This window comes from Salvelinus fontinalis, chromosome 30, assembly GCF_029448725.1.
Source record: "Salvelinus fontinalis isolate EN_2023a chromosome 30, ASM2944872v1, whole genome shotgun sequence".
NCBI lineage: Eukaryota > Metazoa > Chordata > Actinopteri > Salmoniformes > Salmonidae > Salvelinus > Salvelinus fontinalis.
The window spans coordinates 39,056,331-39,068,744 of NC_074694.1; positions in this window are offsets into that span (position 1 = coordinate 39,056,331).

A 12,414-nucleotide genomic window follows, 5' to 3' on the forward strand; every position below is an offset into this window, starting at 1 on the left:
CAGGTAGATATCTGAGGTGAGATAAGTTGAAGACACGAACCTGATGCGTGTGCACCCACTTACATATATATATATATATTATATCTGGTGCATGAAAGAAAAATATGGCTTTGATATTTGTCAAATGATTGAGCATGTGCTGAAAACTCAGAAATGCATCAGAAATCCTCCTTATTTTCAGCATATCGAAAAGCATATTAAAAAAAAGATCCGCATATGCACCTCAGCCAAGAGAAGCATTTGTGGAATCAATATAGCTTCATATCTTGAATGTGCTGAGAAAACACAGATATGCGATGTACAGTGCCTTGGGAAAATATTCAGACCCCTTGACTTTTTCCACATTTTGTTACGTTACAGCCTTATTCTAAAATGAATTAAATATTCCTGCTGAGTTAGACAGCGGGCTGCCATTTCACACGAGACCTCCCACCAATAAATCTAGCACTGTCTACACAGCAGAAATATGGTGTTTTTGGACAAAAGTAGGATTCAGACGTTTATTTGATAGCGAGGGACACATTTCACTTTATGTCTGGTAAGTAGAGTTCCTAGAGTTTATACATATATCTTTGTTGACGGGAAACATTTTGTTTTGTGAAGCCGCCATATCGGGATAAGCTTATTTTCCGTTGCCACCCACCAGATCCATGCACAACTCAGGGAGTCCAATCATTACACAGACTCCCAGTGTTGTGTCCCAAAGCTTTCCCTATTGACAGACTTGTGAAAACCTACAGAGTACACAGAAATGTTGTTGAAAGAGGTGGGTGTCACGCCCTGACTGTAGATTGCTTTGTATGTTTCTATTTTTAGTTTGGTCAGGGTGTGATGTGGGTGGGTATTCTATGTTGTAGGTCTAGGTTTTCCTTTTCTATGTGTTTGGCCTGGTATGGTTCTCAATCAGAGGCAGCTGTCTATCGTTGTCTCTGAGAGCCATACTTAGGTAGCCTGTTTTCCCATTTTGAGTTGTGGGTGAATATTTTCTTTTTAGTGTTTTTCGTCACCTTACAGGACTGTTCGTTTGTCGTTTTTGTTGTTTTGTTGTTTTGTTCAGTGTTCTGTTGTTTTATTAAAATAATGAACACTTACCAAGCTGCACCTTGGTCCTCCTCTCCTTCTCCAGACGACAATCTATACAGGGGGCCTACAACCAAACATATAAATTATATGTAAATAAGGGAAGTTTGTGTGGGCAATATGTGTGCAGTCTTTATCTAGCATACAGTATAAGCATCATTATTGTACTTTTTCCATTTATTTACTGAACTGTTCTCTTTTCCTGGATATCTATGCTCCTTACGGTTTTCACTTCAAATTAGCAGACCTAAACAGGAGGGTAGATATCTAGGAAGACGGACCATGGAAAAAATCACATAAAAACAAAGCAGAAAGATCTAGAATATTTTTCCATTTGGTGATACTGTGAAGTCAGTCTGAAAGGAGATGACATTTCCTCTACGGTGGATGACACACCCGTAATTCCTATTTGAATCTAGCCAGAGTGAGGATATCTAAAAATGTGAACTTTTAATCACTTCCAACCAGCATTGCGAATGATTGCCGGATAGGGAAGGTTTATTATTGAGACGACCTAAATCATATAAACTGGAACAACCTTCTCAGTAACGGGTGCAAAAAGTCCAAACACTAACAGATTGGATTAGTTTAGAAAAGGGTATGTTATTTATATTGGTGTAGCATAAGATTAATCAACCGATCAATGTACATGCAAAAACACAGGTATTGAAACCAAAAATTCTGAAAATCAACCTGCAGTAGAGCAAGCTAGGAAATATGATCGTGATGGGCGTGGTTTTGAGGAAACATACATTTGTAATTTTACTCAATAAGCATGTTCAAATTCAACTCACTTTGAGCAGAGTTTGTTGATTCAACGTACAATTGTAGAGGCCAATTCAAACGAAAATCGCTTTTTTTGTGTGTACATGCTGGCATTAAAATGCACAGGAGTGAATGAGAGAAAACAACTGTTTAGGGCAGGCAGGGACGGTGGCTCCTGTAGGACATATACGGTGAGTTAAAATGAACACACAACAATAAGGGCTACATAGCGAATATAACAAATACAACTGTTATTATGGATTTTCAGGTGTACACCTTACAGTGAAATGCTTACTTACGAGCCCCTAACCAACAATGCAGTTTACATTTTTGGGGGATAAGAATAAGATATAAAAGTAACAAGTAATTAAACAGCAGCAGTAAAATAACAATAGCGAGACTATATACAGGGGGGTACCGATACAGAGTCAATGTGCAGGGGCACCGGTTAGTTGAGGTAGTATGTACATGTAGGTAGAGTTATTAAAGTGACTATGCATAGATGACAACAGAGAGTAGCAGTGGTGTAAAGAGGGGTGGGGGGGGGGGGGGGGGGGGGGGGGCACTGCTAATAGTCTGGGTAGCCATTTGACTAGATCTTCAGGAGTCTTATGGCTTGGGGGTAGAAGTTGTTTAGAAGCCTCTTGGACCTAGACTTGGCGCTCTGGAATCGCTTGCTGTGCTGTAGCAGAGAGAACAGTATATGACTAGGGTGGCTGGAGTTTTTGAAAATGTTTAGGGCCTTCCTCTGACACCGCCTGATATAGAGGTCCTGGATGGCAGGTAGCTTGGCCCCGTATGATGTACTGGGCTGTTCGCACTACCTTCTGTGGTCGGAGGCCGAGCAGTTGCCATGCCAGGCAGTGATGCAACCAATCATGATGCTCTCGATGGTGCAGCTGTAGAACCTTTTGAGGATCTGAGGACCCATGCCAAATCTTTTCAGTCTCTTGAGGGGGAATAGGTTTTATCGTGCCCTCTTCACGACTGTCTTGGTGTGCTTGGACCATGTTAGTTTGTTGGTGATGTGGACCCCAAGGAACTTGAAGCTCTCAAGCTGATCCACTACAGCCCCGTCGATGAGAATGGGTGCATGTTCGGTACTCTTTTTCCTGTAGTCCACAATCATCACCTTTGTCTTGATCACGTTGAGAGAGAGGTTGTTGTCCTGGCACCACACGGCCAGGTCTCTGACCTCCTCCCTGTAGACTGTCTCTTCGTTGTTGTGTCATCGGGAATTTTAATGACGGTGTTGGAGTCGTGCCTGGCCGTGCAGTCATGAGTGAACAGGGAGTACAGGAGGGGACTGAGCATGCACCCCTGAGGGGCCCTTGTGTTGAGGATCAGCGTGGCGGATGTGTTGTTACCTACCCTTACCACCTGGGGGCAGCCCGTCAGGAAGTCCAGGATCCAGTTGCAGAGGGAGGGGTTTAGTCCCAGGGTCCTTAGCTTGGTGATGAGCTTTGAGGGCAGTATGGTGTTGAACGCTGAGCTGTAGTCAATGAATACCATTCTCACATAGGTGTTCATTTTGTCCAGGTGGGACAGGGCAGTATGGAGTGCAATCTAGGGTTTCTGGGATGATGGTGTTGATGTGAGCCATGACCAGCCTTTCAAAGCACTTCATGGCTACAGAGGTGAGTGCTACGGGTCGGTAGTCATTTAGGCAGGTTACCTTAGTGTTCTTGGGCACAGGGACTATGGTGGTCTGCTTGAAACATGTTGGTATTACAGACTCAGACAGGGAAAGGTTGAAAATGTCAGTGAAGACACTTGCCAGTAGGTCAGCGCATGCTCACAGTACAAGTGCTGGTAATCCGTCTGGCCCTACGGCCTTGTGAATGTTGACCAGTTTAGAGGTCTTACTCGCATCGGCTGCGGAAAGCATGATCAGTCTTCTGGAATAGCTGATGCTCTCATGCATGTTTCAGTGTTATTTGCCTCGAAGCGAGCATAGAAGTAGTTTTGCTTGTCTGGTAGGCTCATGTCACTGGGCAGCTCTCGGTTGTGCTTCTCTTTGTAGCCTGTAATGATTTGCAAGCCCTGCCACATCTGACGAGCGTCAGGGCCAATGTAGTACGATTCGATCTTAGTCCTGTATTGATGCTTTGCCTGTTTGATGGTTCATCGGAGGGCTTGGCGGGATTTCTTATAAGCTTCCAGGTTAGAGTCCCGCTCCTTCAAAGGGGCAGCTCTAGCCTTTAGCTCAGTGCGGATGCTGCCTGTAATCCATGGCTTCTGGTTGGGGTATGTACGTACGGTTACTGTGGGGACGACATCATCGATGCACTTATTGATGAAGCCAGGGACTGATGTGGTGTACTCCTCAATGCCATCAGAGAAATCCCGGAACATATCCCAGTCTGTGCTAGCAAAACAGTCCTGAAGCTTAGCATCTGCTTCCTGCTTTCATTTAAATTTTTACTTGTCAGCAGGAATCAGGAAGATAGATTTATGGTCAGATTTACCAGATGGAGGGCGAGGGAGAGCTTTGTATGCGTCTCTGTGTGTGAAGTATAGGTGGTCCAGAGTTCCCTTTCCTCTGGTTGCACATTTAACATGCTGATGGAAATTTGGTAAAACGTATTTAAGTTTCCCTGCATTAAAGTCCCCGGCTACTAGGAGCACCGGCTCTGGGTGAGCCTTTTCTTGTTTTGCTTATGGTGGAATACAGCTCATTCATTTCAAGTCTTAGTGCCAGCCTCTGACTGTGGGGGTATGTTAACAACTACAAAGAATACAAATAGGATTGTGAGTTTGCTCAACATTTGGGCATTTAGCTGAACCAACATATAGTGCCGCTTTCCAAAAGCAAACATGAATTTGTAATTTTACTCAACAAGCTTTTTAAAATTCAGCTCACTTCGAGCAGAGTTTGTTGAGTGAACAAACTTTAACACATTAGCTCAAGTTCTTGTCCATTTGAAGTCCACTCAACTCACAGAATAAAACTGATTAAGCGATTGGTTAAGGTGTCTGTTGTGGAAAATGTCCAGTTGTACACACACAAACACACACACACACACACACACACACATACACACACAGTGTCCATTCATCCTCCATCAGCCTCCCCTTAAATTGGGTTACAGTATCTGAGAGGTCTGTGACACAACTGTTTGCTCAGTGCTTGGCCTTTGTCACCACTCAGCAATAACATGGGGCCCTAATGTAATAGATCTCTGTAACACTGACACTGAGCATTCACAACACAATCCCATATAGTTACAGCCACACAACACACAATGCATGGTTGACCACAACACAGCCAGATTATCTGAGTGACCGCAACACAACAGCACTACCCGAAAGACCAACCGACGACAAGCCAGTTGCATTGAAGGTTTTGTGACGTGAAATTTTGGGCCGTTTGCAATGCCATTGTATTTGAATGTGATCTTTTTGCGTTCGGTGCTTCCATGGCCATGGATGTTGTGTAGGTGTATCCATAGCCCTGACCTACCTTTCCAACACCTACAACAACCAATTATAGGTAATTGGGTCAGAATGTAAGGTACTAGATTATGCATACAATAACAACACTTTGATATATCCAAGAGGTTGGTGAGTCAACACAACACATTTGCGAGGGGCTCCGAACATGAGTCATTAATGTCTACACGTAAGCCGGCATAGACTGGTGGCACGAATAATACAAGCTTAGTGCAGAAACAGAAAACAACATTCCAGTCTATCCATACAATGCGAAAGCATACAGACATTGACATCGCTCCCTGACTCACACGCTCGTTATAGATGTGATTGGTATGCAGTTTGGGTGGAAGTGTGAATTTTGACTCGTCTGGGTAGCGCAACAGTTTTAATCACCAAGCCCCCGGGGCATAAAGAAAAATGCATGCTAAAAATATCAGGAGTTTTTTTTTTTTTTGGAGGAGGATTTGTGACTCACACATGGAGCAAATACGTGTCCTTATTGGGAGGTGGAAGGGGGGGTGAGGTTTTAAGAGGCATTTTACAGGATTGAAGCTTCTATGAGACATTGTTTTTAACCTTTGTTCAACTAGGCAAGTCAGTTAAGAACAAATTCTTTATTTTCATTGACGGCCTAGGACAGTGGGTTAACTGCCTGTTCAGGGGCAGAACGACAGATTTGTACCTTGTCAGCTCGGGGATTTGAACTTGTTCGGTTACTAGTCCAACGCTCTAACCACTAGGCTACCCTGCCACCTGTTTGGAGGGAAACACAGGCCCAGAATAGACACGTTTTGTCATGGCATTTCACACTTGTGTCTAAACATTTAGAACTCCCTTCTTAGGGTCTATGTCAAAATGCTTAATTTTACAACTGAAATTCCACTATTAAGACTGTCCTACTAAAGGATTAGCAGCAGTATAACAATTTCAGTAGAACAGAGAAAATTACTAGGCAGGGAAATTCTCATTATAGTTACGTCACACACAGGAGGTTAGAGGCACCTTAATTGGGGAGAACGGGTTCGTGGTATTGGCTGGAGCAGAATCAGTGGAACGGTATCCAATACATCAAACGCGTGGTGTTTGACGCTATTCTATTTTCGCCGTTCCGGACATTATTATGAGCCGTCATCCCCTCAGCAGCCTCCTGTGATGTCACAGTAGCGGTCTATTCGGAGAAAAACTTCAATTACGTTTCAATGCTTTTGTTTCTGCAGAACACAGGTGACTCATCACCATCCTGGAAGTTTACATATGCTATTTCATTGAAACCACAAAACTCTTTAAGCAGGATGCAGAATATAGCCTGATCATTGACTCACAATGGGACCAGTGGACAGTGGAGGTGTCCATGTGCAGCCTGATTGTGATTGTCTGTTGCTAGGCAGATTAACCACGCTGGTAAACACAATGCATGTGTTGATGATTCTGACACGTGTTATAACTCCATCATGCTCCGACATGCTGTCGCTCTTCCCAATTTGGGGCTATTTTAGGCTCTATAATGATTGTAAGTGGTTTATTTTCTCTTGGGCCCAGCGCCCAAGCAATTTTTTCACACTCCGCCTTTGGAGCACAGAGAACGTATGGATAGAGATTGAAGGCAGCTATTAACTTGGCACGAGGCTGCAGGCCTGGAAATGGTCACCAGCCCAGATCGTCCTACGTTCCTGTTCGCTTCTGGAGCGAGTGCCAATCCATCCACGACCAGTTCCCGCTACACACACATACACATGCACGCACACGCCATCATCACACACTCTGAGTCATTCATGCTACCGCCAGTGTCAATGGGGGTGCGTATCCGTCTCCGACACCTCAACAGCTTGAGGAAACACACACACTGACTCGGAATGGAACTTAAATAGGCAACTGATCACTCATGTACTTACGCACATGCCACATCATTATGTACCAGTCATTTTGACGGTTTACTCCCTGTAATCCTTTAATCAATCCATAGTGATTTCTTATCTACGTGACCGTGTGCAAAACGACTAAATCACTACTAGACAATAACAACAACAACAAAAACATGTGACTCACTGTTATTTGTTAATTGAACTGTTTTAATGTGTGCAACACTAACAGTAGTTTCTGCAAAGGCAACATGCAAATTGGTGTGCAGGCAGAGAAAAGAGAGAATGAAGACACTTTAGAAGGCCAGCACGACACAGAGACATTGCAACAAGCTCTCACGGTCTCATTGCAGAATTAGACGTTTGTCTATGTTTCTCCAAACATCAAATGTGTGTGTTTTTGACACTCTGGGTTGATTTCTCCTGCTCAGTATCGTTCTGTTTCTCCAAATGTCAAATTTCCAAACCTAACACTTAAGAAGTTTAAGGGTTAGGGTTTTGGATAGGGTTAAAACATTACATTTAGGCACTCCTTCTGGATGGTTAAATTAAGGGTTAAGGTTTGGGATAGGGTTAAACCCTCCCAAAAAGTAGAAGTGTCCACCATTGGGGTTAAACATGCAACCTTCTGATCCAGAGTCGTGGGATTATGCTATCATACAAACCCGGTCCACAATACCCAAGCAAAACCCAAGCCTACTTGATGGTAATAGCGCTCACTGTTGCCCCCTAGTGGACGGTTTTGCTGTTCATTGACTACAGCTCAGCATTCAACACCATAGTACCCTCCAAGCTCATCATCAAGCTGGAGGCCCTGGGACTCAACCCCGCCCTGTGCAATGGGTCCTGGACTTTCTGACGGGCCGCCCCCAGGTGGTGAAGGTAGTAAACAACATCTCCACCTCGCTGACCTTCAACACTGGGGCACCACAAGGGTGCGTGCTCAGCCCCCTCCTGTACTCCCTGTTCACCCATGACTGCGTGGCCATGCACATCTCCAACTCAATCATCAAGTTTGCAGACGACACAACAGTAGTAGGCTTGATTACCAACAACGACAAGACAGCCTACAGTGAGGAGGTGAGGGCACTCGGAGTGTGGTGTCAGGAAAACATTCAATGTCAACAAAACAAAGGACATGATCAGAGGGAGCACCCCCCTATCCACATTGAAGAGACAGCAGTGGAGAAAGTGGAACGTTTTAAATTCCTCGGCGTACACATCAACGACAAACTGAAATGGTCCACCCACACAGACAGTGTGGTGAAGAAGGCGCAACAGCGCCTTTTCAACCTCAGGAGGCTAAAGAAATTTGGCTTGTCACCCAAAACCCTGACTAACTTTTACAGATCCACAATCGAGAGCAAACTGTCGAGCTGTATCACAGCCTGGTACGGCAACTGCTCTGCCCTCAACCGCAAGGCACTCCAGAAGGTGGTGCGGTCTGCACAACGCATCACGGGGGGCAAACTACCTGCCCTTTTTTGCATTCCCGATGTCACAGGAAGGCAAAAAAGATCATCAAAGACAACAACCACCCAAGCCACTGCCTGTTCACACCGCTACCATCCAGAAGGCGAGGTCAGTACAGGTGCATCAAAGCTGGGACCGAGAGACTGAAGAACAGCTTCTATCTCAAGACCATCAGACTGCTAAACAGCAATCACTAACTCAGAGAGGCTGCTGCTGACATGGATACCCAATCACTGGCCACTTTAACAAATGGATCACTAGTCACTTTAAACAATGCCACTTTAAATAACACCACTTTAATAATGTTTACATATCTTACATTACTCATATCATATGTATATACTGTATTTTATACCATCTATTGCACCTTAGCTATGCCGCTAGGCCGTCGCTCATCCATATATTTATATGTACATAGTCTCATACACCCCTTTTAGATTTGTGTGTATTAGGTAGTTGTTGGGGAATTGTTAGATTACATGTTAGATATTACTGCACTGTCGGAACCAGAAGCACAAGAATTTCGCTACACTCGCATTAACATCTAACCATGTGCATGTGACCAATACAATTTGATTTGATTTGAAGGCATTTCCCTTCAAATCAAGGCACGTCCAATTATGAAGTCCCTCTTGAGTGGTTTACCTGGAAATTGAGTTACTCCAACTGAATGAAAAGGGCAAAAACAATGGGGTGCACTCAAAATGCAGGTCTCTAAGTGCGTCATTGCCCTAAACGATAAATCTCCTCACTTAACAAAAACAATTGGCCTGCCTATCCAAACTCTTTCTGGGAATAAATAAGAGGATGATTCCTTGAAACCCTTGCAGTGTTATGATTGGATTGTTCTGCCGATCGCAATAAGTGTAATTGCCAAGAGCCAACAACTGAGCTATAGTACCAAAGCAGTATAGAGGGGCTGTGGGAGAGAGGAGATAAATGGATGGAAAATATGTTTTGAAGCTGCAGGAGCCTTTAACCCTCATATGACCGACTTGGGTCATTTTAACCCCAGCCAAAAACACCCACAATAAGTCTGCTTATAGAAATTTGATAAAAAGGACATGTACTTGAATCTAGGAGAGATAATTACAATTTATCCATACCACCATATGGTGAAGAAGGACCTGTATCAGTGATATTGACCAGATAGACAGATCGTCTGCCGAAATATAGCACCCCATGTATTTGCCTAAGATTGTACTTTTCAATACCACGTATCGTATTACAGTCTACAAAACCCAAATTAATTATATCTTTTTGCATATAAAATCTGCCAATCTGCCAATGTTATACTTGATAGAACTGGTATATTTGATAGAACTCATCTGAACATACATAGAGATCTGTATTGGTGTGTAATTCTCGGAAAAGTAGTTATTCTAGGGCAAATCCAAAAATGTCAATACAGGTTTCTCTCGAGACATAATATTAAGTTATACATATCCTCAGAGGGTGGAGGGGGGCTAGCATCCCGGAGTAGCCTCTTCACTGTTGACGTAGAGACTGGTGTTTTGCGGGTACTATTTAGTGAAGCTGCCAGTTGAGAACTTGTGAGGCTTCTGTTTCTCAAACTAGACACTAATATACTTGTCCTCTTGCTTAGTTGTGCACCGGGGCCTCCCACTCCTCTTTCTATTCTGGTTAGAGCCAGTTTGCGCTTGTGACTAAGGGACCCCAAACTTTTGAACGGTTTGAGACATTATGGTGTGTTATGCCGTCAACATACTGTATGGACACACACAATATTAATGTATTTTATTAATGTAAATATCAATTTGTTTGTCACAAACAGTGGGCTAGTGTTATCCATTTAGCACAGACCAGCTCTGTCAGTGTCATAAGACCCCATGCCAGATAAAACACCTGGCTGCAGGTGAATGCTGACAACTTAAAGACAAGATAACAAAAACTATTTAGTCCAATCAACGTAAGCTAAATATCATGTGGCTGTCCATGGTTCTCTCGCTCTGTCTGTGTGTGTGTGTGTGTGTGTGTGTGTGTGTGTGTGTGTGTGTGTGTGTGTGTGTGTGTGTGTGTGTGTGTGTGTGTGTGTGTGTGTGTGTGTGTGTGTGTGTGTGTGTGTGTGTGTCCATCCATGGCTAATTTAGGAAAGGGATGATTATAGCTAGCTAGCCACCGGAGGATAACGATACAACAATGACATTTTTTTCTGTCAATTACGTTTTGCTTTTGATGTGATGTGATTGGTGTGAAGCCAAATCCAAACTTTGTTTTTTGGTGCGCCAGGACCATTCACGTTTGAGCTCACTCAGTTTAGCTCAACACTGATTGGCTATTCCATTATATATTTTTAAAAAAATAGGCCAAACGCTCGCTTGCTTCCATTGCTATTTAATTCAATGCTACAGTTGGCAACAATCTCATATTCTTTCTGACCAGACAGAATCAGTTAGATGGGCTCTAAATACGGAGACAGAGGGGCGCTGTTTTGCTCACTTTGACGCTTTCTCCAGTGAGATACACTCAGCCACTTGTAGATTGAAGGACAATTATGAAACACAGAGGCCAAATATGCATTATTTTATTTAAAATTAATAATAATTGCACATTTTTAGGGAAGCCTGGCTTCCATTGGCATCCATGAATACACGCCACTGTTACCAGTAGGAGGCATGTATTATTTTGATCATGCTGCCTTACTTTCAGCTAGGTTATTCTGCACAGTCTTTCTCTTCTCCTGGTGTAGAGCAGACAAAAGCTACTGATGCTGTGATTTGTCCTTTAGTATGGATGTTTCTGTGCACTGAAAAGAAAGACGGTGTAAGTAGGGTAGGTTCTGAAATATTGACTGTGTCAGTGAAGGAAGACGGTAAAAGGAGGACAGCAGTGAAGAAAGAAGGTAAAAGCAACAACTCGATAGAATAGAATAGCATAGAAAACAACTTTGTCGTCCATCGGTTACAACAGAAATGTGTCTTCTGCCTTTCCCAACACACACACATACACACACAAACACATACACACATACACGCACACGCACACTCACACACATACACATACATGCACACACACTTTAAGAGGCATAGGGTCAGAAGCACTGCAGCACCCCTAGATGGAGAGCAATTGTAGGGGGTTAAGTGCCTTGCTTAAGGGCACAATGGCATGAGATGGTACATTGGATAAGAGACTAGCAGCCTTCCAGCTGCCAGTTCAATTCCGGCAGCTGGTCTGCCTCTCTAACCTTTAGGCTACTGCCGAAAATAATTGGAACCTCCCTCACATGTTCAGCGCCAGCAGTGCTAGGAGTTTGCACGTGTCATGCTGCATCTGGCAGGGAGTTTCATTCCTCCAACTATCGCTTTCAGGCACTACAGAGGGTAGTGCGAACGGCCCAGTACATCAGTGGGGCCAAGCTTCCTACCATCCAGGAACTCTATACCAGGCGGTGTCGGAGGAAGGCCATACAAATTGTCAAAGACTCCAGCAACCCTAGTCATAAACTGTTCTCTCTGCTATCGCATGGCAAGCGGTACCGGAGCGCCAAGTCTAGGTCGTCTTTTAAACAGCTTCTACCAACAAGCCATAAGACTCCTGAACATCTAATCAAATGGCTACCCTTTAATGTTGCTGCTACTCTCTGTTTATTATAACTCTACCTACATGTATATATTACCTCAATTACCTCGACTAACCGGTACCCCCACACATTGACTGTGTACCGGTACACCCTGTATATAGCCTCGCTATTGTTATTTTACTACTGCTCTTTAATTATTTGTTACTTTTATTTATAATTTTTGTAGGTATTTTTCATAAAACTGCATTGTTGGTGAAGGGC